The 27,125-nt window shown below is 41.4% G+C and overlaps 1 protein-coding gene across 4 annotated transcripts in view; it reads left to right on the top strand.

Moving 5' to 3' along the window:
* The window catches only part of LOC138526335 (interleukin-1 receptor type 1-like), a 450,187-nt gene that overhangs the window by 89,015 nt on the left and 334,047 nt on the right, over window positions 1-27,125 (top strand). The gene's annotated exons all lie outside the window — the stretch shown is intronic.

Raw genomic sequence — 27,125 nt, 5'->3', positions numbered from 1 at the left:
CTGGCTTTACATATTACATATATTTACATTTACATCATCAATCACATATATACATTTATTTACTAAAAACTTTAAAATCTAGCTCTTGTCTTTCTAAAATACCAGCAGACAGTTCTCTTAAAATGGATAAACTGAATTCATAAAATTTCACCATATGGTATATGAGATTGACATAATTTCCCTCAAGCAGCTTCTTGCATATCTCTTCTATGTTTTCTATCTTACTTGTATTATCATATCGTCTCAGATAGTTAATTCTCAATTGATCAAGGCTTTCACAGTGGCACATAAGATGTTTATCCATTTCTATCTTATCAGTGCCACATAGTCTGCAAAGTCTCTTGTTTCTTGTAATACAAAGTTTAGCACCCAGCATTTCCAATGTGTCACATTTGTTAAAGTTAAAAAGCAGGTAAGCCCTCACTATCCTCGGTTGAGGAAACAGCTTTTGATATTTGGGATTTTTCCTGTCTACCGACCAGTATTCTAGGAATAGACCACTCATGTTCATAGACGCTAAATGTATCATGTCTCGTTCTTTTGCTTGTGTATAAATATCCATTTTCAATAGACATTTTACCTTAGCGTGAGAGACAGACAACCAAGTAAACATATTCTCTTTAGCCCATCTAACTATATCATACTTAGGCTATAAATCGTTTTTAGTTTACGATAATTCTCAATCTCATTAAATGTTTTCATCAATTCAACCACAAATGTGTTATTGTTGAGAGTATATAACTTCACAAATAACATGGCAGGTTTATATTCTAAAATGTCGCTGGCAAATCTAAAATTACATTCCAATAAAAGATATTCACAAGATACAGCTGTTGGTAATCTAAACAGCTGTCTTAACATTTTTCCTTCAAGCTTCTTAAGTTCTTTCATAAATTTCTTTCCCCGTACATCACCAGCATACAGTAGACATGATACAATTTTAGAGGAATATAACAGTAGAACAGTGTGCACGGAAAACCCACCTTGTCTTCCTATAAATTGATTCATGACACCTGCTATTTTTAGGCATTTCAATTTAGTCTCAGACCAGTGTTGGTTCCAAGTCAATTTATGATCTATTAGTACCCCGGGAGGTCATGCGCACTAAGCAGCAGTTTACCTGATTGGCTGGAACGCGGTCTTTACCTGAGCCGGATTCCCTTCCTTCTTTGGTTCTCGCGCCGCAACGTCAAATGATTTCTCTTCATAGTTGAACGCCGTCTCCGACAACATGCTGCGTCATTTCATCCGTGGAAAGGTGACTCATCAAAGCTCTATAAACAGCTGTGCAGGTCACCAGAACAAAAACCATGAACAACAAAACTGCTTTTAAGAGGAACGAGGTGAGCAACATCAACTTTAATCTCCCACACGTTACAAGAGTGGATGGAAAGCAGTGACACTGAAATGAAAGACAGACCACACAGTCACACTGCTAGTAGTCCTTCTACTATCTCTACCAGTGTGAAAACATTTAAAAGCAGACATGCTCCTGTAGAAAATGAGGATTTGAATGCCATCGAACTTGGGAAATGTGAAGAAAACACCCAACAGGCAACTAAATGGGCCATTGAAACATTCAAAAGTTGGCTTTTCCAAAAAGGGCACAGTACATCCTTTGAAACAGAACCAATGCAATCCTTGGCATCACTTCTTCGACAATTTTATGCCGAGGTTTGCACTGCAAGTGGTACTGAATACCAGCAACAAAGCCTAATTTCATTGCGCTCTGGTATCAACCGGCATCTTAATAATCCACCCTTTAGCCGGAACATCAACATAATGCACAATGAAGCCTTTTTAAGTGCAAATAATGTTTTTGTCAGTGTAATCAAATGTCTACGTAGAGCTGGCAAATACACTGCAGTGCACAAAAACGCTATCTCTCCCCAAGACATACAAAAATTACGTTCTTCTGGCATATTCAACATTCATTACCCAGATACCCTACAATACAAAGTTTGGTTTGACATTCAGATCCATTTTGCTTGTCGTGTTCGTGAAGGTCTTAGATTGTTACCTGCCAATGCTTTCACCATTGTTACCGATGAAAATGGTAATCAATACGCAAGCCTCACATTCAATGAAGTCACTAAGAATCACTATCCTCTTTTAGAAAGAGACCACAGCAACCTACGTGGCCGCATGTACGCCATTCCTGAAGCCCTTGACTGCCCAGTAAAGACACTAGTCCATTACATATCCCGGATTCCTCCTGATGCTCCTTGTTTTTTTGTAGCTCCTCGTCGCCTCACTGAACAAGAGCTTTTAATAGAAAAAACATGGTACTCCAATAAACCTTTAGGCAAAAACACTCTCAGCAATTTCATGATAAAAATGTGTCATCGCACTGAATTTGAAACCAATTACACCAACCACTCTATTCGCGCAACAGCAGTACAACTACTTCCTAATGCAGGACTGGAATCTCGACAAATTATGTCTGTAACGGGACATCATAATGCCTCTTCCATAGAGAGTTACTGGAAGCTTCAAGCAGCAGAAAAAAAAGTGGTCATCTATTCTTCATCAAGGATCCAGAAATCTCTCTCCTTTTGAATCTTCAGCCACGGCATCTAACAATAATAGTGTACATTTATTTCCCAGAAGTGTTCCAAACTTCTTTACAACTTCATCACTCACCTTTCAAAATCCTGATTCATTAACAAACTCTTTTCCACAATTTGCCAACTGTTCTTTTACTTTCCTCGGAAATGTTCAATTCAATTACCATTAAAAAATTGCAAACTTAAGATTGTAATTACCTATATTAGACTTGCCCTTGCAGGTCACATAGATTATTTTCTTTTACACAAAAACTGTGCTTTTGTATTAACAAGCTCATCAGTGCAATTAGAAACTTCCATATTGTATCTGTTTGATGTTACTGCTTAATAAAATTAAAGTTCAATTAACTTTCAGGTGTACTGCAACCTTTCAAGTTAACTATTCTGTTCTATAATTGCAATTTTGTGCTTCAAAATTTACTTTTTTCTCATTTACCATGGAATTTGATGTTATAGCTAGATAAAGCAATACAGTTTTTCTAATTAAATATTCATTTTTTCTGCAAAGTACCTGTTTATTTAATGAAATGGTCACTTATGTTAGTTAAATAAACTTCACCATTCTGTTTCACGCTCGCCTCCAATTGTGAATACCATAAACAGTTGTTATGAATGTGATTACACATTGCACACTGTCTCTCCAATGGCAGTTCAAACTTAGTTTAAAATACTATCACATTACAAAGTGCCACAATTATTATTTATACAGTTTGCCCATTCATACCAAACCTGTAATTTGGTAAAGGATGCAGGACCATATGCATCCCTTGGCTGTGGAAGATCCTTGGGGGCGGATACTAGATGCAGCTGAACCATGGCGGAATTCTTTAAACTAGATTTAATCATATGGTTTTGATATGGAATGCATTAAGTAGCTTCAGAGAAATATTATTTCCACCTCAGGCATGAGACAATGTCACAGAGCTTATTACCATGAGTACTGCAGGTTATATCAAAGAAATTCAGAAAAATGGCCTCTCCATAAACTCATCAACTTTTCTGACAACAGGCAAATAGGTGGGTGATGTTGTCATGTTGCACGTTCCATACACCATAGACTTACCTCTCATGACAGGCCGCTAGCAATTTGAATAGTTCGGAAAAGATTGGCAGATGGATTTGGAGGTGCTTATACAAGGAAAGCACACATGCGGATCCTCGAGGAAAGACAGAGGTCCCACATGGAATTATGTACATATGAGTGCAAGTATTTTTAATTCAGCCAATTAAGCGGAGCTCAGCAAGATAATTAATAATGTTTCCCATGATATAAAGCAGGGAGCGTAACGTTTGCAGGTGCATCATCACCTGTTGCTGGGCCTGGGAGACCTTCACACCGATAATATTCTGGGGACAGGTCACACATTAAATAGTATAGATCACACATTAAATAGTATAGATGATGCCTTTCAGGAGGGCAACACAGAAATAAATAGGCAACTAAACTTCACTGTTATGGTTCATCATATGCGTATCAATCTGGCAAAGGGGCTGCAGGGAGCACAGAAAGGAAAGGTGGATGCACTGCTTTACACTGGTTTCAGGGCAAGGGCACACCAGCAGCAAACAAGAAAATGGAGTGCCAATGTGGTCAATGGATTACTGGAAAGCTTGCCAGTCTACATCTGGAGTGACTCTGATCATGCAATGGGCAAGGGTGCCTCAGCTTGTGGTTATGGTACCGTCTTTTGGAAAGTAGGGGAACACACCTTTTCATCCTGGAAGCACCACCCTATAATGATATGTTTTGGAAATGTTAATTAGACCAGCAATTAGAGGTTCGAATTGCTGAAAGGGTTCAATGAGTTTATATACACACGTGTAATATGACCCCACAACAAGAATGGTGGGCCAGCCATGGCTCCTTTCCAATGCAAACCATAGGATGTTGCAAGGGTGAACAACACCATTTATCTACACATTGCACACTGTCTCTCCAATGGCAGTTCAAACTTAGTTTAAAATACTATCACATTACAAAGTGCCACAATTATTACTTATACAGTTTGCCCATTCATTATGCAAACTGAACTACAAGATAAAGCAACCTTTTTTTAAAATAAAACATGACACCATTTGTAACTTACTTTAATTATAACTGTAAATGTACGTACATTCATCATGCCAAATGAAAAAAAAAGTGACAGCAGTTCAAACATACTTTGCCATGCTGTCACATCACAGTGCACCACCATCTTTTCCCTCAATATGGCCGCCATTCTTCCTGGTCTACGAGAACGTACAGTGCATTCCATTAATTGGAAGCACTTTGTACATCTCGCAAACGTCACAATGCTGTCAACGTCGGTCCGCGGAAGACGAAGCCAACACGAAAAGATAAGAAACAACAAAAATAAACTATTATATTACTATTAATATTCCAGGACTGTAGCCCGGAATACTAATAGCAATATACCTATGGCCCCCGGGGCATTACCTGAGTCGGTAATGCCCCCGCCGCTCGGGCATATTGCTTAATTATAACACCTAAGTATTTATAGCATTCAACACGTTCGATCTGGTTCTTCTCCACAAACCACTTATAGTTGTTACATTGACCTTGTTTGGCATTTCCTAAAAAAGCCATCACCTTGGTTTTACCAATATTTATTTCTAGATCGTTTTTTCCTACATATTGTACCAGAGCATTCATCTTATTTTGTAGACTAGAGGGCGTATAGTCAAACAGTACCAGGTCATCTGCATAGCCTAACTATCCTAGGTGCATCTTGGAGATCTTAATATCATCCGCACCTAAGCCGCTTATCTCATCTGGCATATCTGCAAGATAGAGATTAAACAGTGTCGCCGCCAATGTACAACCCTGCTTGACACCTCGCCTAGTAGGGATCACTTCTGATAGTTTACCTTCCCCATCTAAACAGATTCTTACAGAGGTGTCGGAATATAGAAGTTGAATCATATGCCAAAGGCCTGGTGGAATCCCCCATTTTCTTAACTTGATCCATAGTTTATCTCGAAAAATAGTGCCGAATGCTGCAGTTAGATCAATAAATACAGCATAGACAGGTAATTTCCGGACAGCCCAGGAATATTCCACCGCAGTCACTAGGTTTATAATATTATGGATAGTGGAGGATTGTGTTCTAAAACCAGATTGATTGATCGGTAGGATATGATTATTAGTTATCCACTCATTCAATTCAGTCAGTAGCACTTTTGCGAATATTTTAGCAGGTATGTCTAACATCGCTAACATTCGGTAATTTGTTGGATCGTTCCACTCCCCTTTCTTATGCACCGGGAGAATTATACTTTCAAGCCACGAGTCAGGAATAATAGCAAATTTACCTATCCATTGGAACAGGGTAAACAAAGCATTTGCCCATTTCATTGGCGCCATCTGTAAAAATGCATTACAGGTCCCATCTGGGCCTGTTCCCCTCGAGATCTTTAACTGCTCAATCAGTTTCTTTAGGCTAGCCATCGTGTATTTGCCATACCATCTTGACTTCACTATTTTGCACACATCACCCTTTGAGTCATGAGATCCCAGTGTGTTTTTTACATGCATAACCCATCTACTTTCTGGGACACTATTTATAGGTAGACGTCTCCTCTTAGTACAATTTATTATAGCCCATATGCCTTGGTGGTTGTTATTCTGCGCATATTCAGTGGTAGAACGCCAGGTTTCGTTAGCCTTATCAGTTTGGTGGTGTCTCAGCCAGCTTTGATGTAGTTTTTTGGAAGTTTTTATCAGGATAGTAGCATCGCTCCTTTGTGCATTTTTTATATCATTAATCTTTTGCCGAAGTTGTTATTTTTCTTTTTGTATAGTTCAATCAAAAGCATTTTGTTTTCTATGGGAAAGATTCCGTCTTTCACTCATGCTGGCATACTTCCATTTATGGCTGGATACTTCTTTGATCTTATTAACTACATGTTCAAATTTAGTTATAATTTCGTTGGTATATTCATCAGCTTTATTAGCCATTTGTTCATTAAACAATGATAATTCCACTTCGGCAACCTCTTTACCTTTTGCTAGTGTTGTGGGGTTCCATGTAATCCGATTTGCTGCATTATTAATCTCAATGTTGCCATTTACTTGATAGGAGGTCTCTTCTTTAATATATGTCATCAACATGTAGAGTGGAAGATGGTCGCTTTCTTCCCTACAACCTATTGCCATCTCAATCACCAAAGAATTGGCACTTTCATTGACCACCATGTAGTCAATTGTAGATAAACAACGGCCACCAACGCGAGTCGCACTGCAATTGGAATCGCTACTTGAATTGCCATTCAGAACTTTCAAGTTATGTTTGAGAAACACGCTGGCCCAGGGCTTCCCATATCTATTTGAAAAACCATGGACAATTGGCCCAGAGCTCAGCTCATCTTTCGCAAGGTTATCCGGGAGCACTATCTTTGCATTAAAATCGCCAACTTACATGATAGGCATATCCTCTACTTCTTTTAAGATTTTAGCTACTGTATCAAGATTGGTTTTATTGCACACCCCATTAGGAGGGTTGTAGATATTTACAAATAGCAGTGTGGGATAGTCAGGTAGATTAGTCTTGACAGCTACTACAAGCACCATCTCATCGGACCACTTAGTGTTCTGCCCATACCACGGAGGCCTAATAGCTGTTAACAATCCACCTTTAGGGCGCCCTCTTAGTGCCTTCACTGACAAACTTCGAATGGTACACCAGCCATCTAAATCGCAAGGTTTGTAAAGCCATGTTTCTTGTAAAGCGATTATACAAAAACAGTGGAGATTAGTTAACAACCCATCTTCTCCTAGTGTTCCATGATAGGATTACACCAATCCCGTTAGGGGCGTTGTTCGAAGTGGGGTTTGAATGCTATGGGTAACCATTGCCAATATCCATTAGTCATAGCATCCTCATTCGGTTCTGATAAAGGGTTGGGTCTAGCTACTAATGGGCTCTCAGACCTATTTGGGTGAAGCTGATTCACTACTACAGCCACTCCACCTTTTTTATTTGACTTTATTATGGTCATGACTGGTAGAGTCTCAGCTACAACAGTTCTACCATTTTTTTAGGCGTTAGAACCATCAGTATCTCCTGGTTTTTATTTTTGTGCATGGATGTTTCTTTGCACGTATAGCCTAGTTTATCAAATAGGTCTCTGTGGATAAGAATATATTCCAACGTGACATTATCCGTACACCACACATTTGTGGTCGACATCATAGGGATAACCAATTGGTCTACTATCCTAAAGTCTTTGGATGACACCATCTGGAGCGGAACAAAGGCTGCACAAAGCTCTAATATGCGACGTCTATTAAGAATCTCCACTGTTTCTGTCTTTTTAGTCACCTGAAATTGTAGTGCTCTAATATAATTCGTTGGATCTTTTTTATAGTCAAGAATAGTATCATCGGCAATTATCTTTTCTTGAAACCGCACCGATTTAGTGGATGGAATATCCACCAGTTTTTTCCTACTCACTTCAGATCTCGTATGTTCTAGTTTTTCTGTATTGGACTCGTCAAATAACATTTGGACATCTTTCAGTACAGCATTGGCTATACCATGTACTCTCCCCCCTTTTCTTTTATCTAATTTCTTCTTTTTAGTCATCTCCAACCAACTATCTAGAGTTGGGAGTATACTAGATGAGATGGATTCAAGTTTTGAGTTAAGCCTAGATTTCACTTTTTTCTTTGGGGGGATATTTAGAGGAGATTTCTCAGATTGCCTGTGAATGGCCACTGTGTGCACACCGACTAAATTAAGTTCTTTAGTTAATGGAGTCGGTTTAGAGAGGATAGGTGTATAAGGGAGTGAGGTAGTCGGGGGGTCAACTACTATACAAACATCCATCACCTCTTCAACTATACAACAATTTTTTGTCCCTCTGACAAATCTGTCAACATACATAACGGCTTGGGATAATATTTTCTTTTTAGATTTCCTACCTTCTTTTCCATCTTCATATGTCTATTATTTTTAGACCTTTCTGAAATTGTATAACCCACCGTGTACTTATTAAATGACATATATCTTTATTGGACTGATATGGATCATCAGTAAATGCCGTTGGACAGTTCTTAAGTAACCCGACTTCAGTCTTAACGCCTACGTCTTTAAGCGTCTTTCTACCTCTATTGATACCCTTCTGCAGGAGAACAGAGTGCACATCTAACTTTCGCTCAATATTGTGGCATTTGTCTACTAGATTGGTGATGGCAATCTCTAGGGCCTCTAGTATTTCCTCAGAGTTCATAGTAACAAAGCTTACATTCGATGAAGAAGCTGTAATACTACCATTCGATTTATTCGTAGTTAGCACAGGTGATTGTGCACTTTCAGAGTCTACATCAACCAACAATTGTTCTTCTGTGCATTTTATTACTCCCGTTATTGGGTTTACAACAATTCTGTCCAACAGATTATGTTTCAACACTTCCCTTCCTGATAAATGCGAACCTGCATCATTCATCACATCAGAGGTGACATTGGCTTGACAAGGTGCACTCATCATATCCTGTTTCCTCTCAAAGTCTGTTAGCATTGTGTTAACTTTAAATTTCGCATTTGAGTTCATCAAATCGTAAGGTTTACTGTAACATAAAGGTTTCTCACATAATGTAATTGTACGAAATGCATTCACTGTTTCTCTCGTGAGCATATTCGTAACCATTTTTTCATCATTTACACTATGTTTATCACTTGGCTCTTGTAGCATTTCAAAGGACAGTTTAGCACTAATACAGGGAAGACTGCATGCTAACTCTTCAGCTAGCTCGTTCATAGTGTTTACCTTTTCCACATCGGTCATCTGCGATGGGGTTGCTCGATTAGAACTCTCTATTTTGTGGTCATTTTGGCAAGCTTTCCCTCAGGTAGCAAGCCCGGTTTTGAAATGACCTTCCGTTTGCATGTTCTACTCTGTCGTTTCATCAGCTCTGCCAAGGGAACTTCGACATTCGGTTTCATTCTGTGTATGTGACTTTTACCCAGAGAAATACTGAATGACCGTAGTTCCATGTAGTTTGGTAAAATAGCTTAGTGCTCACCCGTACTTGGCCACTTCATTCAGGTGAACCTACACATGGGAGAAGTCACACTCACTGCACGCTATTGCTGTCTATGGTCGCCCAAGTATCGGTATTGCAGATGCAAAAAGCTTCGCGCTTGAAGCGCGCTATGTAGAATTCTGTTACCCAATGCACTTCACACAAAGCAGCAAACAGCCAACAGCGCTACTTAAAAAAGCTACTTCCAAAAAGCGTGCGCACCTTTCTTTATGTAGCGACCTGTGTTGGAGGGGGCAGGGCTTCTGGTTGTAATATCTAAAAGGCAAGAGAATAGTATTTAAATAGTGTCCTAATAGGGTCCAGAGTATATAGTCCAGATTAAAGTATCTTCCACAGTTTTAGGAGTATTCTGTGATGATTGCAGGTAGAAATCGTACCATTCCAGTATGCAGCTCAGCTTTGTAAAGGGTCCAGGTAGAGCGTCCTCACAGCCAACAGTGCTACTTAAAAAAGCTACTTCCAAAAAGCGTGCACACCTTTCTTTATGTAGCTTCCTGTGTTGGAGGGGGCGGGGCTTCTGGCCGTAATATCGTTCCAGTATGCAGCTCAGCTTTGTAAAGGTTCCAGGCAGAGCGTCCTCACAGCCAACAGAGCTACGTAAAAAAGCTACCATTACCATTTCTGCTCACATCATGCTTTTCCTAGAAACCCCAACAAAATAGATTAGCAACCAAGCTGCTGACAAAACCAAAAATGCTTCCCTGTCTAGCTGGTGCCTTTACTGTCACCTTGCATTGATCCTGTCATCGGTGTGGGACTGCTGTCTAGTGGTGTGATCTTTTTATATTTTATTTTATATTGTTTTATGACACAGTGGTAACCCGACAGGCATCAGAGTGTAGGTCACTACGAAAGGCAAGATCAGACTCAAAAGAAGAAAGAACATCAAGGGGTGAAGTATAGATGAATTTCTGGGATTTATTCAACAGTTATGTTTTTAGTATTTTTACGGAAAGAAAGTAGCTTGTTTTCAAGCCTTAGGTCTCGTGGGAGAGAGTTCCAGGCTTTTGATGCTTAATAAGCAAAAGGCCTACCATTTCCTTTTATTTTATGGGGTCGGGGACATAGGAGAGATAGTGAATTGTTAGATCTTAATTCCCTTTTTGGTTTGTAGAGAGTAATTCTCTGATTGAGGTAGGCTGGGGTGTTTCCAAAAATAATCTTATGAGTAAAAATTAAGATCTTAAATAGAATTTTGGCTTTTATAGGTAGCCAGTGTAAGTTTCTTCTATAGCTAGAGATATGTTGTAGCTTGAGCTGCCTGGGTCCAGGCATTGGCTCGTGTGTGGACTTTTAATCTCAATTCCTTGATTCTCCAACGTATTCACCCCGCATCATTCCAGTGGAGGATGCTTGTTGATGCATGCTTGTTCTACTGCTATTTTGTCGTGGTTTATTACACGGTAACACCCAAGTCAGAGAGCTCCTTCCCCCACAATGAATGGGGCACATTATAAAGCGCTTTGGTATTTTTTAGTAAGTTCAATGTGATAAGGTCTCCAGCCCGTCTCGCACACAACCCCAACAAATACCCGGTGCCACAATGGACTAAGAACCAGGTCGGTGTGTATTAAGAATATATTTATTAATTTATTTATTTAGCTAAATATCCCAAATAGATTACATCAGCCACCAATGTTGTGGCAGCACAAAAACAGAATAACCCTTTTGGAAAGTACCAACACAGAGATGACACTAACATATGCAGTTACAATAGTTTCCTTTTAAATCACCCACCAATACAAGGAAAGAACAAATAGGAGACTGTGATTTCAAACAGGGTTATGCTTTTATCCCAGCAACCCTCACCCTCCAAATATCAATAAGGCTTGACACCTTTGAATGGAAGGCAGTGGCAGGGAGTGGGAACAGAATGGGAAAATGTGTAGTCTAGCTCACAGAAACAATATGGGAGACAGAAAGGTAATGGGAAAATGTGTTTTGGAGAGCACAATAGGAAAATCGGTTTTGAATTATTTAGCACAGCTGCAATGGGGAAGAATAGAGAGAAATAGAGAGAAATGGGAACTGTGTTTTTCTACAGCTAAAAATAACACACAGGGCTTTAGGGTTTTTATCAGGGCACAATGGGAAAATTGATTTTGGGATGTTTAGCACAGATGCAATGGAAGACAAAATGCAATGGGAAAATTTGTTTTGCAGAGCATAATGGGAACACAGGCACAATTTTGTTTTGCAGATTACAATGGGAACACAGGGATAATTTCATTTTGTAGAGTACAATGGGAACACAGGGACAATTTAATGGGAACACAGGGACAATTTAGTTTTGCATCTTGTAAATTGGGAACACTGGGACAATTTTGTTTTTACACCAAGCGCACGCATGTGAAACAAAGTGGTGGGGTTAATTCTTCTTGCAAATAGTTATGACTATAATGGCTCACAACACACTGGGAAAAGATTGCTGGTTTCGAATACCAACAATACATATGGGGGAATTCATTGATTTACTTTGAAACATATGCTAAGGATCTACAGGGGAAAACACGGAATTGTTCAGTGAGGAAATAACTAACACAATGCTTGAAAAATATAGGGCCTGGACTGGGCATCAGGGAGCATCAGAACACACCGCTGGGACAGCAAGGGGTCAGTCAAGGGTCTCCACTCTTTCCTCAAAGGTGTCCCAATCAGTTTCTATGGCCCTTGCTCAACTGCAATGTTAGGCCTCTCTCTGCTGGGATGTTTCTCGCCAGATTTCGGCAGCAAATCACCTGCTGGAATTAGTGGAAGAACTCCGCTCTGAGGAAAATTGGCTTATTTATAGGGAAATTACATCACTAACTTGTCATGATTCCCACAAAAGGTAATGATTAATGTTCACTACCCACCTCGCACCTGTGTGCTGATAGGACAAGGGGATGGGGGAGTGCTTTGGGACAGCTAGGGGAAGAGAGAGCTTCATCATCTCACTTTGACAGGAGGGCTCGGCATGCTTTGAGGAAAAAGAAATCTCATTACATGACAAGTACCCTTAATTTCCAAAACTTTACATGTATGAATATATTTACAACATCTACATTTTAAAGCGAATCAGATGAGACTACTCAGGAGTCTGTATGTCATTCTTGTGCAGAGATTCTGTTTTCCTTCATTTACTCAGGAACCATATCAGTGAAAAATATGCCACTTTATGGGCGTCATATTAATTAGGATTGGCATGCTGTTATCAATTTTCTCATCTCTGGTTATCACTGGAAGGCCCAAATCACATATTCATTAATAACTTTAGTTGTGTTTATCCCACCAAAATCATTCTAGCATGGTTAGAAGGGGTTGTCTGTCATCTTTAATAAAAGCCTACGATGACATTGTGGGATGTGTGCTGTCCATTTTATGCAATAAAATGTGTCTTTCCCATTTAAATCAATGTGCAGTTTCACTCCTCTGTCTCTCTGTCCACCACCTTTTTGTAAGTTTTAGTTCTCCTTCAGGCACATAAAGTAAGCAGAGTTGCCTAGTGGCCCCTAATGGGTTTTCTTTATGGGCCTTGTGACCTGGATGTCATAAGGGCTGCGGAACAGACATAACCTTATCTGGTCTTCCCTGTATTTCTGATCTCAAAAGTAATTATTTCTTGTATTTTAAGGAATGGTTCTGATTGATGACCCTGGATCTCCAGGGAAACAGGGGGAGGCCCTGGAGTTTAGGTTCACATCTGAAATAATAGCCAGCAGCTCATGGCCTTTCCGCAAACAGCCTATAAACTCGTACATAAATGCATTTTAAATGACATATAAGGCACACAATTTACAATGTATGCAAATTATTTCTTAATGGTACATTTACATGAGAACACCATGCCCCAGCTTGAAAGTCTGGTGGGCATTTTGCTGAGCATGTTGTTAATCTTGGAGTGAAAAACAAAATGACATTATTTTATTTAATTTACATGTAAAATGCTCTGTTTCACTGCGGCTGCTTGAAACACAATTCTGGCATCCAATTGAAGATACTGTGCACTGCGGTTTCCATATTTGTCAATGAAGCTTTCCATAGATTTGTCAAACATCATTTCCATGTGCCTTTCTTTCCCTTATGAAAAAACTAAGGCCCACTTTCTTTCCTTTTTATTTGTGTACACAAGGCCTTATGGCTGACATCATTTCTGCACTGTCCTTTTATTTAGGTGAGCCCTCATAACTGACTCTGGCCTCTATTTTTCTGGCATCCAGGGGCCAGATTTCACCCCACAACTTGCACTGTTAGGGGTACATCTTTTCTTCATCTTGCCAGTGTGCCACATCACTAAATCTAAATTCTGAAAGAAAAATTCACTGTATCTTAGCATTATTCTGGTATCCAAGTTAAAACACTAATCATCGAGGTTAGTGCATTGCAATTATTAGTGACACCCTATTTGCAATTCCTATAGCAAAAGCATGTGTTTCTTTTTTATTCCTTTAATATTATTACACCATTTACACATGCTCATGCTATTCAAATATGTCTATAAACCTATTTTGCTCTTTTTCCCAATTTGATTATGTATTTTAATATGCAGACCCTGCAGCAGCAGGAATAGAGAGACTCTTGATTTCTCTTCTCCTGATTATCTTCTATTTTCTGCTGCTCTTGCTAACATACATTTGACATTTCCAGTGTTGCTTAAGTTAACTATTGCATTTGTCTGCCGGTTTTCTCAGACCCACATGAAACCACTTCTGGTCGGCCATCTGAAGATTATAGAGCTGATACACTGTAGGTAATTTTTTTATCAACTACAACATATAGAACATATAGAACATAAAGAATCACCCTCAGCTCTTCTAAAAAGACCCACCAGGTCCCATCTGTCCAACCAGATACAAGTACCCACCTTCAAAAGAACCAAAGCAGGCGGGTCCAGCTTTCAGCACTTGGCACCCAAAAGCTGGAACACACTGCCCTCCACCCTAAGAAACGAAAAATCCTACACCACCTTCCGCAAAAAGTTGAAAACGATACTGTTCTGTTAGAGCTAACCAACATGTACATTTACGCTGTTCAAATTGTAACCTAAGCAAGAGCACAACATACGTGTGTTACCTATGTCTCCGTAACTGTACTGTTTATCTTATGCTGTCACCCTTGTCTTGGCCTGACCCCAAGTGAAGTATTCTGTAACAGCACCACAATGCCCCTGGGCCGTATGTGTGCTTTATAAATGCAAATAAATAAATGAATAAATATAGGCTGTAATAGTGCTGGTGCAGAAGCACAAGGGAATTGTCTTTTCATTTGAGCGTACATTGATCCCCTACCTTCATCTCCCACTTGTCTGATTTGCTCCGTTTCCTTTAATTGGTGAACAATATTCATAGATGTCATTGTCCCTGCTGCGTAGACATCTGACATTACCTCATCAGCATTTGGTGAACCCAAATCAAGCATCATTTTCCAGTGTTCCATCCAGGCACGCACGGTCAACCAAAATGCAGTATGGACTGTGGCAGAGTTTCATTTGTCTCCCGGCTGCTGTTAAATGATAGCCAGATTAATATCCCGTTGTCTGCTCTGATCTTTGGATGCTTTTACTACACCATTCTTAATCTCTTCATGGTGGTGTTATACTGTGCCCGCTGATTGGATGGGAATTTGAAAATGATTTTATGTACCCTGTTCTGTAAAATGTGGACTATTGTCCCATGTCATCAACCTAAGGATCCCAAACCTCTGAAATAAGTCCTTCATGAGGCAATTGCTTATAGTCCACGCAGTTCAAATTCTGGTGAGAAAATCTTCAGCTCATCTACTAAAGTCATCTCTGACAACTAACATATAGGATTTCCTCCAGGAGTCCTGAGTTGGGAACAACAAAATTGAGGTGCATAGTGTACAAAGGCACTTAGAGAGCCAGCCGTTCTTGCAATGTCTCTCTCTAACAGAAAAAAACAACCTACCATGCAGCAAATATCGGGAAAACCTATCAACAACAATGGAAATAAGAAGAAAAGGATGAAAGAGCAATATACAGATTTCCGAGAGAACATAGGACAAAACCACAATCACCAACAAATTTGATGAGAGCATTGTTGATTGCAATGTTTGTGGAAGCATAGCATACATATTCACCAATCCGCACAAGTGCCTGCCAGTCAAGATCGACAGGTGTGTCGAAAACAAGAAACTGCTAACACAATGTAAGCAAGAGGCGATGCACTGTTTTGATAAACCTACAGAAAGTTGACAATGTCCTGAAAAAAAACAGACATCCTAGTCACAAACTCCCTTCTTAGCCACACCTTCACAAATGGCCTTAGAGTATCCATCACCATTGCATGAAATGGGACTTTACCTCAAGAAGCTACTACTGAAGGAGGACAAAGAACACACCCACGTCCCAGGACCCACCCATGATGATTATAACAGTGAAACAGAAGCAACAGGACAAGGAACTGAGGACTGCAACCTGCACATGGACAATGATCTACAAGAACCTCTGAGATCTCTGGTGATGGACAGGGAGGAAGCAGTATCATCACAAAGGAAGAGACTGTAGGAATCACAGATAAAACCAGACATTCCTCCAAAGTAGAAAGAGGCAGACCATATTAAACCCACAATTTTGTAATGCATGACTAAACAGTACACTCTGTCTGCAAGATGTCAGAAGTTTTGCATGATGGTAAGCATTGCGTCATCATGCTGAGAGATTAAAGAGGACAGACCCTCTCTGGCACAAGTTATGAACATCTAAAAGCACACACAAATATCAGTAACTGCACCATCAGTGCCCCCTATTGCAGTGTTGTCACTAAAGATGGGAAAACAATATGGTTAATTTGATTTGACCTGATTTGACATGATTCCTACTGACCTCTATAAGGAAGAGGAAACTGTGTGGTCCCAGTTTTTTATTACGTTTTTAATGCTATTCTTCTTAAGGGCTTAATTCCTCCAACATGGCATCAGGCAGATATTATTCCTCTACATAAAAATGGTCAAAGAGATCTCCCCTCTAATTATCGCCCCATCCCACTGTTGGATGGGGCTGGGAAAATCTTTGCAAAGACTATACTTGGCTGCTTACAGTCTTGAGTTAAATATAGACAAATCCAAGATTATGGTCTTTTGGCCTTGTCTATCCAAATGTGGGTCTGTATCTTTTAAAATTAATAACGTTACGCTTGAACAGGTTAGCCATTTTGATTACCCTGGAATCAAGTTCCAGGAATTTGGGAGTTGGGTGCCACAAGCGGTGAAAGCCAGCATTTTCATGGACAAATACAATGGGGCTTTAAATTCCTTTTTTGTGCGGCATGGTAGAGGAGCAGTTTCACCTGCTTTGAATTTATTCCATAAGCAATCAACCCGAGCTGCCTCGTGTGGCGCTGAAGTCTGGAGCTATGCAATTCTAAATGGTTACAATGCTGCAAGAGAAAATCCTTATAAATCTTGAGTAGGGCATTTTACCTGTGATGTTCAGGGTGAAGTATGATCCAACCAATATTTGGCTGAGATTGTGGAGCCAGGAAGGCTTACAACCTTATTGTGAGGCTCTGATAAATTTCTGAGCTTGGAGGGAGGGAGAAGCTTGAAATGGTTCACTCATGTAAAAAAAGGCCCATCTGAACTGAATCTGAGCAGCCTATGGGAAAATCCAACTACCTGCCAGGCAAGAGTGTTAACCTTGCCATCAACAGCCGACTAAGCAGTGATTTAATTCATGATGCACTGAAACTGTCTGGAGGCTTTGTTTATGTCAGTTGCAGATTGTCCAAAGGTGTTATAGCTTATGCTGATTTAATCAGCCCGGTTTATGAAAGATCCTTGTACCTCCGTTTCAGATTAGGGACACTGGCGTTTGCCAGCGTTACCTCTCTTTGGAATTCTCAAGAGACTGCCTTGTGCCTGTTGTGTAAGGAGGCAACAGAAAATGTAATGCACTTAATGCTGATTTGTCAAAACACCCTGATGTTGAGATGTAGTTACCTAAAACTAGTTTTACTCTCGGCTGGGATTCGCCACACAAGAGAGGCGCTGTCATACTTGAGCAACCCTCAAAGTGTTTGTGTTGTATTTGCTACGTCACAATACATACACAGAGCATGGCTACAAAGGGCCAGGTGGTTGACAAATGTGCGGGGAGATAACCTTGAGGCTTCATGTTTTTACTCTCCTTATGGTGTTCCCTAGCGCACTTGGAATCATAATAAGACTAAAATAATGTCATAATGTTATGAAGGTTTTACTGTTTTTAGTATTGAGTAACGAATAATGTATAATGAACTATTATGTATTTTATATATTATGGGCCTCATTACACGGAAGGCGGTGGTCCAGGGTGCTATTAGCACCCTGGACCATGCCGGTAAATTACCGGCACCGCCTTGGCGGAAAGGGAATTTACCGCCCCATTCCAAGGTTGGTGGGGCGGTAAATCCCCCTTCCGCCATTGCCCTTCCCCATTGCCATTTCTGCCCCATAGGGCTCTATGGGAATGGGGAAGGCGCTAATTACAGCACCGCAATTTTGCGGTGCCGTAATTATCTCCGAGATCCCTTAGCGGGTTGGTTTTTAACACCTGCAAAAAGCAGGCGTTAAAACACCAACCCGCTAAGGGACCTCGTAGTAAGGCGGTAATGGTTAACGGCCACCGTTACCATTAACGGTGGCCGTTAACCATTACCGCCTTCCGTGTAATGAGGCCCTATGTCTTGCTTTTATGGTTTCATGACTCTATAGCTGCCTTAAGGGTTCTTCAGAGGCAAAGGTCTGCGACTCAACCTCCCAAGGAATACATAAGTAATTTTTCCCTCTCTGTTCAGATATATTACATGACTGGAATATTTCCCTTCAGAAAAGGGCCCCTGCTTCAGGAAAGGACAAAATGAATTCACATGCACACGCCCGCATGCACGCGAGCACGCACACACACACACACACACACACAGACTCATCTAATTCTTTTCTCTGTATGAAAACCATTTTAAAAGTCAATGGGCCTCATTACAGGGTTGCCGGTCCCGTAACAACGATACTGGTAAGCTTGCCGGTACTGTTGTTACCGGACCGGCAAACTACGAGGTCTGCTCCCGGGTGCCTTTTTGCCAACCAGGTCTGAACTTATGGGCGGACGGGGACCCGCAAGCAGACCATGTCGGATGCACCGGCACCATTGAGAATGCTGCCGGTGCATACGGCCTCTCCATTCCCATTGAGCCCTATGGGCCTTCAATGGGAACAGGGAGCATTTTTTTCCGGCACCCGGGAATGGACAATTACCCGGTCCGCCGGGGCTGTAGTGCCCTGGTAATTGCCCATTCCTGGGCGCCAGAAAAAAAATGACTTTGGCGGCAGCCGTGTCGGTTTTACCGGCACGGCTACCACCGGAGTCATATTGAGGCCCAATGGGCCTCATACCGAGTTTGCCGGTGCAGTAAAAAAGTGGCAGTAACGGACATACTATGTATATGTTTGTGTTTTCGATGCAAGCCTCATGCGCAGAGTGCAATTCCCACTATCATATCACATCTAACAACATAATCTTTTGAATCAAGACATGTTCTTAATATTATAGACAATTATTTATATTATGTTTTCTTACAATACAAACAGTAAACTATCTAAAGTTTGATTGCTTAAAGTGCTGTGAAAATGCTCGAGTGTACCTATGGAAATATTTACACCTTCATGTCATAATACAATACATTACAATATCAATACAAAAAATCAAAACACACACTATCAATTCATGAAACGCCTAATAATCAAGGATTCTTTCTTGTAATTGCCAGATGTGTTTGTTTAAGACAGATATGTAATATATTGTGCTGGGTACCTAAAGTGAATGGGCCTCATTCTGAGTTTGGCTGCGCCGTAAAAAAGTGGCAGTAACGGAATTACTGCCACTTTTATCACACTACAAATTCTGAGTTATTTCTGCCAGTTTACCTCCAAAAATTGACGAAATGACCACCAGCAGAATTACCACAGATGGTAATTCTCTCAAACCTTAATGGAGTCCAAAATGGGGACTAACACCACCTCAGAATATGGGGAATTTACCTCCGTTTCCGAGGTTGTATCCCGGTGTTAACGTTAATTCTAAACAGCCATTTCAGAAGGATGAAACCTGAAAGTCTAGTCACGATTTAATTCAGTGCTCCATGGGCAGCTGGAATTCTGCTCCATGCTGCCCCACGCAGCAAGCTTTGGGACGTCACAACTCAACTGTAATAAATTGATGGCAGTTTCATCAAAATACTGATGTATTTTTATTATTACAGATGAGTAGTCATATCATTACTATAATGCATTTAATGTATATTTTCAGGCTTTGCAATGCACATTGCAGGCTGACATGTATTATAACAAGATACAAGATACAATTCAAGATGGCCCTCATTACAACCCCGGCACTAAACCATGGCGCTATTAGCACCATGGTTGGTGCCGGTGTTGTAACGAGTCCACCATGCTGGAATCGGGAAATACCGCCCCATTCCAAGGTTAGCGGGGCGGTATTTCCCCATTTCACCATGGCCCTTCCCCATTCCCATTTTTGCCTCATAGGGCTCAATGGGACTGGGGAAGGTGCTAGTACGGTACTGCAAATTGCGGTACTGTAAATAGCACCGAGGTCCCTTTGCGGCACCCTACTTTAACTGCTGGTAAAACCAGCCGTTAAGGTTGGGTCCCGCAACGGGACCTCGTAATCAGGCGTTAAGGGTTTAACGGCGCCGACCCCCAGGGTCGTAATGACCCCCATTTTCATGGCATTATTAGGGCCTTAGATAAGATTCGGAAAATATGGAATTGTATTTCCTATTTTTGAAGTTTGGGATTAAAGTGATTGTAGGGAGTAAACATTTAATTTCTATTCCCAATTGCTGTATTTTCTCAGCAAATAAAAAAATATTGTTAACCCTAAAAGAAATACCGTTTTGTAATCCATACTTCTTTTCAGATTAAAAGATACATTTTTACTTTAAGCCCCCGTTCGGATGGGCACTAATACTAGAACTCCTTCCATTGGCACAGCTCTGTTGATTCCACGGATACGAACATACTCGTGGAACTGTGTGCGTGGAAGCAAGGCTGTCTGATTCCTATTTTTGTTGCATGTATTTTTACTTGTTATTTCCTATTGCCAATATGTGCATGCTTTCAGGGAGTATACGTGGCTGCTCGGTCGTTTATCTGCATTGTTATGAGGATTGGATGTGTTATTTTATCAGGAAGAACCCAGAGAAAGTTCTCTTAGTCAGCAGCGGAAACCAATATACAGCTAGAGTTTGCAAGCTTTCCCACTAAAACTGATGATGCACACGTGTGGGAAGTGAACACTGCCACTGTAGTCATATTGTTTCAGCAATGAGCTTGCTTTCATCTGCATAAGCAGCAGGAATTCAGCGTTCCTTTCCAGGAAATGCCTTAGCACAGGTCCAACTGTTCTGAAATCACTGCTTCCCATGAGGAAAACGCATGGCTTGCCTGCCAAAAAAGATTTCTAAATTAGCAATGGCAAGAACGATGCACTTGTTATATGCCTCCTTACAGTTATCTAACACTAGATTACTCACTGTGGTGAGATTCGGAGGATCCAAGCGATCATATGGGACTCGCCGGCAGCGTCAGACTAGGGCATAACATTGTCTCAGGCACCAATGAAAAAGTGGGCCACAGTTGCAAATGGCAATTAATTCCTTTTGTGACAGACTGTTTGACTAGTACCCACTTTTTTATTCTTTTTATGAAATGGATTGCAAATTGAACAATTGAAAAAATATTTGTCAAAAATCGTCAAAACTAGTACCCGCATAGAGAAGTAGCTCATCAAACTGGCACACTGCCCAAAAAAGAGGCACACCTTGACCAAAAACATTGGCCGACCCCAGCATTTAGCTTTTTTGTTTCAGGCATTGCCCTATTGCCCTATAGGTCAGTCCAAGCCTGTTCCCTGGCCACCCAAAATAAGCCTAAATCCCTCTTCTATGATCTGGGAGAGCAAAATTTGTGTAGCCGGGGCGAATATGAGCCACCAAATCTGCATACGTGGAGTAACATCTTCCATCATGACAAGTCACAATTTGACTGTCACTACTTACTGTCGTTTTACACAGAAAATACTTTTTCAGAAAAATAACAATGTGAGAGTGCACCAATCCTCGCAGCTCCAATCCTCTATGTCTCACTATACTTCAGTCTACCTGTTTTGGTCAATACCTTTATCAACTAAATAAATAAATAATCTACTCTCAGCCTTTTACCACAGTCTATAGGTTGTTGCTCTTCGACATTTCATCATTTCGTTATCACATATAATACATACAATTACACAGGCAGACAGACCTACTGGCCTGCCCACACATACTTCCGCCAATGGTCCTTGTGGCTTTGCTCGCCCCTAATAATGACTCTGATCGGAGTGTGAATTGTTTTCTTTAACAGATCTATCTGTTTGTCTCCTATATATCCATTCTGGATTTTAAAACCACTCCTTCTAGATGTCCTTGATGTAGAAGTACGGGCTTATATTTATGGATCGCTCCTCGTCCACAAATAAACACTTATACTTGACGCTCTATCTCAAAATACCCTTCCAGCCCTCAGTTACTTATTCCCCATTATCGCTTTCCCCATTAAAAACACATTTATGCTTTGCCAGCTTTCTCATTCTACTCACCATTCGCTTTTCAGCTTCTGACCCTCAGGATTGTCTCCTCCTCAACTGGCCACCTTAGCCTTCAGTCCACTCAGCTGCCTGTAGAATCCGGGAGGGGAATTCCGTGAAAGAGGGTCCTGTCCCACCTGCTTCATTTTCTTGTAAGATTTTGTTGTGGCCGCTATCCACAGGAAGCCTTGCGGTCCTCCAGCAAAAGGGCGGAGGACATCCGATATTTCTGAGAGCCTTAAAAGCCTACTGGGTTGACGGACCTCAAACCATCATCTCCCTGCTACCACGTGAACCCATAGACCTAGGGCCCTTTAAGACGAGGTGGCAATACTTTGAGATGAATTGGGATGCAGAAGTTACTCAAACATCAACAATCAAACCGACTCAGGAAGTTGGCAAAACTTGGTGCTGTTTTATTTGCAATTGCCTAAAACAGGGAGTTACAACGAGTCATCAACGGATGTTCGCTCGATTTCTCTCTGCACGTCTCATAAAGAACACAACGTTTATAATCAAAACTCGTCATAAGTAATGTCACACTACGTGGCAAACTACAAAGACCTACTTGCGGAAGTGATAGGATTACAGGGAACATCTAAGTATATGTTCCATACTGACGGGGGAAGTGATTGGGTCTCTACTGTCAGATGGCCAACTAAGCCCATCCCAAGTGCAAATCATCTTTCGTGTCAATCTAATACTCGACACTTCATTGGTTATACAAATTATAGGGCTCTTTGATGCATGGCCCTCTACCATTGGTTTGGCACCTTTGCACCCTTCTGGAATATTCCACACGCTAGCAGCATGCAGGCTGACATACCAGGTGCATGGGAGGTCGGCGTGATCATGCCTCCCCTTCCAATTAGCCCCACATCTATCACTCTTGCAGTCTGCCAGTCAATTAGGCTTTGAACTTGGCCTTGTAAAAGCTCTCTGTGCCTGGGAAATAAAGGGAGTATCTTCTTGGTTTCGGTGTAGCTCAACCAATGTTTATTTTGATCTGACCATGTGACTGGGAGAATGCATTTTCAAGCCTTTTGCAGCATTTAATTCTATTAAATGGTGAGCTCTTGACGCCTTCAGTGTTTTTTCATTTCATTTCAAACAGACGCTTGTTTCTTTCTCACGTTCATGTAACTACTGGATGGACACCTAGGCCCCCGATGGCCTTGGCTTCTTGGTCCTGGGCCAGCCACGACTTTCTTGTATTTCTCCATCGGCTTTAGTTATTTTCCAACTGCGCCACACAGAAAACTCTTTCCAATCACGTTGTTTCAGCCTTGCTAAAAGTGCACAATGGAATATCCGGGTTCTATACATTCCTATGTATTATACATTGGCGCATTGCTGCAAAACTATTCACTATGTAGCCAGCCTTAAGATTGAAATTTAAATTTAAATGGATATTTTTTTTCTATCGCGCTCGTACACAAGTGTTTCAGAACGTGAAATTACTTTGCCTACTTGAGTGTTCCTGCGTCTGTACAAGTGTAAACTGATTTACATATTCTTCAGCTTTTCTGTAGCATGAGCATCTTCATCTCGAGCCCGAAATGTTGCTCATCTTTACCATCTTCTCTTCAGAGCTTTGTAGAATATCTATGTTCTTCTGCCTCGTGCATCTTTTCCAGGTGCATCATCATCTGCTCCGCATGACGTCACCAGTCTTCTCCTTCACTCATTTTCACACTTCTTCTGGGACTTTGTCCAAAAGGCCATTATTTCTTTGTGGATGCATATAAGGTTTTCTTAATGAATATCTTGTTTCCATGATTTTCCTATGGTACAGGCATCCTTACTTGCATGCGTTGCAATTTCTGGCTCCCAACATATAGGCAGCATGGGAGCGGAGCTTTTGGCGGGGGTACTTGACTCCTCCTCTACAAGACAATGGAAGGAAGACAGAGGGAGGACAAAACAAAATATCTTACTAGGGCTTGTGTAATTCAGATCCTGCAAGTGCAATATCGCAAAGTGCAGGGGGGGAGGAAGAAGGGGTAAGTGCCAGGGTGAGGGAACGCAGAAGTGCAATCAGAACAGCACAGCTCTGTGAGTGCGAGGAAGCTGGGGACAGTAGGGTTACAGTTACAGCCCCTAAGTGCATGATAGGCCTGAAGTCAGTCCTGGGGCGACTGGTCATGGAGGAGCCTGGTATCCAGTGAGACTCTGAGGGGAGCCAGGCAGCCAATCAGCACAACATACAGGTAGGTCAGCAGGGGAGAGAGAGAGAGAGAGAGAAAGCAGGGGTGAAAAGCAAGTCCTTGAGCTGCTTCCAGATCTTCAGGTGGTCCGGATCAAGGTTGAGAGGGGCAGGGAGGCCATTTCATAGGGAGGCACCTGCAGAGGAGAGAGATCTACCCCCCACTCTCTGCCTGGAAAAGCGTCTGACCCCCAGAAAGTTTGAGGTGGCTGAGTGAAGGGCTCGAGAAGGAAGGTGTTTTGAAAGAGAGAGTTGGATATGTTTTGGACCCCGGGCCCGGAAAGCCTTGTGGACGATGCAGAGGGTCTTTAACTTGATCGTTGCAGCCACCGGGAGCCAGTGGAGAAACTTCAGGGCTGGAGCGATGCGGTCAATGGGTTTGAGGCCAAAGACAAGTCTTGCAGTCATGTTCTGGATTGGTTGCATAGGGCGGAGGGTAGAGGAAGACAGCTTGAGAAAGGGCTCTGTTGACAGTGAGCTTCTGGGGGAAACTGAGAAAAGGAAGAATACCTCTAAGGAGGTGCAGCTGGTAGTGGGCCTTCTTGGACAGGTCTGTGATGTGAGGAGAGGAGAGACTGGAGTCAAAGATGACACCAAGGTTTTTTGCCTCACAGGAAGGTGACGGAAGAGGGCCCAAGGAGGGCGGCCAGAGTGAGAGAGGGAAAGCGGGAGCAGGGTTCCAATGAGAAGGATCTCAGTCTTAGTGGCATTAAGGCAGAGATCATTAGAGATCATTAGAGACACATTGATTCTGAATTGTGGCTAGACAGTCAGGAATGAGCGACAGAGGAGAGGAGGCTGAGGGGAGCCTGAAAGGGAGCTGAGTGTCATCCGCATATCGTTGAAAGTTAGAGGAGAAGGTAGAGAACAGGTGGGCCAAATTGGCCAAATAGACATTGAAGAGCCAGGGTGAGAGGTTAGAGCCCTGGGGAACACCACATGTGGAGATAGAGGTGGTGGAGAGAAAGGATCCAAGTTGGACCTGGGAAGGTCAGTCCAGAAGGTAGGAGGTCAACCAGGGTGAAGGCTCCTATCCGTCTTCTGTTTTTATTTTTTGTTTGGATTATTTATGCCACTATTTTTGTTTATTGGAAATATTCTCTTGATTTTAGGAGTACAAGTGGATGGTACACTGCTTTTGTGTTGAGCTGCCCAGCATACTGCACTGAGAAGTTCCAAATCAACCCTCCCTGTTATGGAGAGCAGGCTGGTTTTGCCAAAGACCTGCTTTTGCAGCTACAACTGAAAAGACACAATACATATTCCTAAACCCCACAGACGGTAATGGCAAGCAGTTTGATGAGGTTTGGACTCACCACTTTGGTCTTCTACCTACACTGGAAAAATACAACATACATCGACAACAACATTTTTATTACGATCCAAAAACAGAGAAAAAATAATAATGTTTCTGAGTTTTCACACTAAATGCGAGCAAGGGCTCGAAGCTACATTGATCAGTTGTGATGAAAAGTACAGTTTCTTTCAGAAGTTGTAAGCAATACAATTATATACATTGGGAAAATATATCAATGAAAATTTTCATCAGAGTTTTAGTCTGATGGGGAAGTTTAAGACACTGGTGGAGAGAGAGCAGGTTTGATCTAGTAGGAAAAAGTGTTGATTTTGGAACCCGGATTGAATCTTAGCTTTGGCACTTCATGAAAGTTGCCTGATTCTGGACAAATCATTCTATCTTTCTGTTCCTTAAATAGTAAATATGTGTAAGGTAAATATGCAAAAGAGAAATCAACAGGACCGAGTGCTGCGTTGTACTACTCCAATTACATACATATTTCCAGCGCTTCCCCATCCATTAGAGCCATTTTTCTGTAATCCAGTCTAAAATGGACCCGACAGACCCGCTTGTTGGTTATACAGCACCAGATATTGAAGGTTCCCCTGCTACACTAAATGTTTCCTGAAAAGATCTGGGTTGCTCCTTGGAGCCAGGTGTGCAGGATTGACTACAAATCCCCAATGTTTACCCAGTCCAGAGTAAAATGACACAACACATACAGGCTGGAAAAGCTTGCAGCTGAACAATGACTGAGCCAATCAAGCGATACCACTGATTTCCAAATGGATGGTAAAATAGGTGGAAATAAACCAACTCATCAGGAACAGAAAACCATGGGAAAGGGGAAAGAGTTAACATCTAGGGGACCGCCAATCTGTTTGCAAGTTAACACTGTTGTGTAGATGTCAGCTTTGTCTCTCCAATTCAAGCCCCAAGGTTCAAATTCCTGAAACCTCTCTTCTAGCCCCACGCATTTGCATAGGCGACTGAACATGACGATGGCTAGCCATTATTTCTGGGCTCTTAGTTTGTTATTGAGGATTCCTAAAAGCTCCCTTCTTGTTGAATTGAGGGTGTGATGATAGCAGACCTTATTATTTAAGGGAAAAATTCTGCCTATACAACCAGCCAGACTTCCACTTTTTCCATCAGCCACCTCCAGAAAGAAAAATGAAAATTGTTTTAAGAAGAAAATTAGGCCCCTCACCTAAAATATGAAATGTTAGCAATTAAACCTGATAGCAAATCAGATGTGCACATATCCAATGAGATCGGAACACCAACCTCTCTTGGGGATAACATCCATTCTTGCCTGCTCGCTCACTCGTAGGGCCTTCTTCTCTCAAGTCTGCAATTTTCATGTCTTAACCAAACTCCTCCCCCCT

Source organism: Ambystoma mexicanum, chromosome 7p (genome assembly GCF_040938575.1).
Source record: "Ambystoma mexicanum isolate Mex_15411 chromosome 7p, UKY_AmexF1_1, whole genome shotgun sequence".
NCBI classification, from domain to species: Eukaryota; Metazoa; Chordata; class Amphibia; order Caudata; family Ambystomatidae; genus Ambystoma; species Ambystoma mexicanum.
Note: the sequence above shows the minus strand (reverse complement) of the source record. Positions and strands in the feature narration are given on the sequence as shown.